We start from the raw sequence: 4,397 nt of genomic DNA on the forward strand, positions 1-4,397 counted from the left end.
TGTATACTATGAAAGTTAACATAATATGTAATTATATTTTGTAATGTTAAGAAAAGGTCGATGGTATTTCTTTGATAGTCTATGTCAGTTGTATTACTACTTTTCTGCAATACAAAGAGCTTGCTGCATTGTATATATTGTTTGCTGCAAAAAGTAAGTCGAAACGTCAAATTTTCCATTTGGTATCTACTGACTTTGCATCTCTCTGGTCCCTTGTCGTTTTTATTGATCCGCTGTTCCCTCTGACTATTCCAGTGATTTTTTTTTTTATCTCCTCACACTTTTACTATACATTTAGTTTCCCTTGACTTTTCCTAATAATTTCGTTTCATCTGACTTTTACTGTTTTTTTGTTTTACTCTGACTTATACAAAAGATATGAATGATATCATTTGTGCTCAAATTGGGAGCAATCTTACATTTTGAAGGTCTTTAGATAATTTTCAGTTTGAATGTCCCCGTGATATCTTTCGTCTCTTTTAATCATGTTGTGTTTGTATAGATGTAATCTCAATATGATACACATGTGTGTACGGACGTTCTATTCTTTTGATACACTGTTTGTATTGGTGTTATCTTTGGTTGTTACAGTTGTGTATATTGACGGTATATTTTCCTTTTGATAATTGTGTGTGTATCAGTGTTCTCTGGTTTTGATACATTTGTTTGTGTTTAAGTGCTGCCCTGTTGATGCATAAAAAGAAGATGTGGTATGATTTCCTATAATACAACTCGACACAAGAGACCAAATGTCATAGAAATTAACAACTGTTGGTTGTATTTGTTTGTATTGAAGTCTCTGATATACTTGTTTGGATTAAAGAGTTCTCACTTTAATTGTTTGTGTTTGTGGGTATTGCTCTCCCTTATATTGTTTTTGTTAAGCATTTCAGGGAATAATCATTATTTGTCAAAACATAAACAAGACAAAAGGATAAATACGTAGGTGACAAATCGGAGGATTTCAAGTATAAGATCCCGCTAACATGTTTAACCCCGCCACATTATTTATGTATGTGCCTGTCCCAAGTCAGGAGCCTGCAATTCAGTGGTTGTCGTTTGTTTATGGGTTACATATTTGTTTTTCGTTAATTTTTTACATAAATAAGGCCGTTAGTTTTCTCGTTTGAATTGTTTTACATTGTCCTATCGGGGCCTTTTATAGCTGACTATGCAGTATTGGCTTTGCTCATTGTTGAAGGCCGTATGGTGACTTTATAGTTGTTAATGTATGTGTCATTTTGGTTTTTTGTGGATAGTTGTCTCATTGGCAATCATACCACATCTTCTTTTTTATATTGTTTTCCTAATCAAGTCACTGCTGACTTGTTAGAATTGTTGCAGTATTATTTTTAATTACAACCACAACGAATTCAACACGAAATAATACTGCAATAACAACAGCTGTAAGTATAAACTACAATTATTAGTAAAACTACCCTTTCTATATAAAATTTCAAAATTTACCAATGAAACTTGTGTCACAATATTTCTTATTCGTCAAAACAAAAATGCAGAAGAAAAAATCTGAAATTTGCTTTGACTTGTTTTTATACTCAGAGGAATAAGTCGATGCTAATTCACTAATCATATTCTGTAAATCCGTTTCATCCATTATCTGGAATATAACAAACACATATAACGAAATCATTGACTCTGTAATGTTTTGTACATTGTCATATTACATTAAGTGTGTACCAGTGAATTCATTTTATCAAATCATTATTGTGTTTTTTCATGAGTAAAATACCTGAACATTTTACATATTCACCCAAGAGCTCTCAATAAACATATTTTTTTAACAGTTTTGATAGGACATGTACAATTTTGAGGAAAATTGAATGATAAGTTTGATGTTAAACAAAATGCCAGCTGCATTAAATGATAAATAGTCAAATCGATTTCATAATAGGTATGTATTTGAGTAGTATTTAAATTTCTTGTATATGTTGTTGGCAGTTTTTAATAACAATTTGGTAACACAGTTCAATAGAAACGATGAGGCTAATATATTGCTACATCCGTCAACATCGATATTATATTCTTTTCAAGTTGATCTACTTGTTTGGTACAATCATCACTGAATTGTAATAAAAAAAATGTACAGCAACTTTAAAATAATAAGCTAAGCCATCCTAAGAAATCCATAAATTCGGTTTTTGTTGAAGATATTTTAGGTTCAATTTTAATAGGTTTCAGTTGCGTCTTCAATAGCTTTAAATATTTCTTTGTATAATCTACACCAAAGTTATCATAGGTATCAGGCTTATTTGATACGCAAGACACACGAGTAGTTTCCTTTCAATTGTTCATCTTTCTTAGATAAACAGTTAATATAATGTCACCTGTTGGTAAATCCATACCAACACGATCTCTTCCTTTTGTTGTTGCGTTTCAGAACATTTACATGTTTGAAAAAAGGGCAAGTTGTTCCTTTGGCTTGTTTCTTGCCATAAAACGTTCACAATTTGAATCTTTTTTCATTTGCTAAATCTTAGTAAATACATTATTAATAGTCATTCTATATAAAGGGTAATACACATTTATCTTTTGAAATTTTAGTTTAGAAATACCCACTTATACTTCGTTTGATTTTCGTTTTGAAGCTGGCACTGGCATTTCAAAATTCAGTCTATAAACATTTTTCAATTTTAGATTATCTCCAGGCATTTAATTTAACAATAACATTTAAACGGTATGCCATGAAAAAAAACCGGTTCTATTGAACTGTGTGGTTTGTTGTTTTTGTATTTTTTTTTACGGTATGCCATGAAGCCTAATGTTTTTAATAAAATCTTCATTTTTATACATACGAATACATACGTATCGGTGTAGTTCTTTAACATTTCCGCTCAGTTAGACATTATAAACACCCTAGATATTTACCACGTATTGTGCCCGAAAAGCAGTAATTAATTGATATATATATATAGAATAATACATGGCAACATTCGTATCGCATGCTGTATCAGCACGAGAAACCTATTTCAGTTCTGAGGGCCGAAGGTCTGATATTGGTCAAGTGGTGATACAGCAGGCGATACGGATTTTGCCATGTACTATTCTGTTTATCATTTATTTTAACAGAATCAAATTCAGCTGACTTTTCTATAGACTTCTTTATTTGCTTTATATCTACATGTCCCCTATAGTCTTATTACATTCAATATACGTATCCACTACATTTGTAACGATACTGTCCTAAGATGTCAACTAAAATTAATATTTATCAAATAAATATCATAAGATTAAGAAATACTTATAAGTGTTATTGTTTACCTGCAATGATATTATTATTGATCATTTTAATTTTCTGATGAGGTGAACAGCAAGAAAAATATTTCTTTAAAAGTTTGCAATCTATTCTAATCAGGTAATAAATACAAACTTCACGAAAATTATGACCAAAAAACAATAAAACTTCAAATATTGCTACATCTTATTGTGTATTTTTTGATCGCTTGTAAAGTTCCTGGGTAATAATTTTGGCCAAAAATTTGGATTTTTATTAAAAGGATAGGACATTTATTTTTAGTGGGAACTTTTTTTCCTATGCCAAAAAATATAGCAAATGGACGTCATAGCTCAAACATTGACGTCATTCGAATTATGACGTCACGCCAGGAATGAGAAACGGGGTACGCGATACGGGGTAGGCGATACAGGTAAGGTGATAAAGACAGGAAAAAAGAACCTTTATTATATATACAAAATTGCTGTATTTTGTAGTAAATATATGATAAAGCCTATGAAAATAGTATAAAACATTACATCCTCATCCCTGATATGAATATATATATACAAGTCCTGATTTAAATCGCTATGAATATAGGTGAAAACATAGGTCTGAAATTTACATAAACAAAGACATGTTATTTAAATATCTGTTTGAATATAACCAAACAAATTTATCTGTCTTTTGATAATGATTAAACCGGTTAACGCAGAGTAATTTCCCTTAAACAATAATGTATTGGATTTAATATATGTCGCTGGCATGTAATGAACTGCAAGTATTCCATTTTTTTTAAATACGTAGCATTGTCATTTTTCTTCTGTTACCAATCTCACAACAGGAACTGAGTTTAACAGTGCGCATTGCTGTTTCTTTGTTTGTTTATTCTACAGTGGCTAACAGTAAAGAAGAGAGTTGAGATGTCCAAAACATGTTAAAGCCCGTCGCAATTTTCCGCCTGTCCAGATTCACGAGTCTCTGGCCTGTGTTAGTCTTGTATATATATGTTAATTCATTTATGTGTTTCGTAGTTTAGTGTGTCGTCCATTAGTAGCTGCTTACTAAAACTAGGCAAACAAATGGTATGGAGTTTTATTGCCTATGCTTTCGTCTAGGACAGTTAGTTACTTTCAGAGTAAGTACTACTAAAATGATTGGATTG

This window comes from Mytilus galloprovincialis, chromosome 11 (genome assembly GCF_965363235.1).
Source record: "Mytilus galloprovincialis chromosome 11, xbMytGall1.hap1.1, whole genome shotgun sequence".
In the NCBI taxonomy this organism is placed as follows: Eukaryota; Metazoa; Mollusca; class Bivalvia; order Mytilida; family Mytilidae; genus Mytilus; species Mytilus galloprovincialis.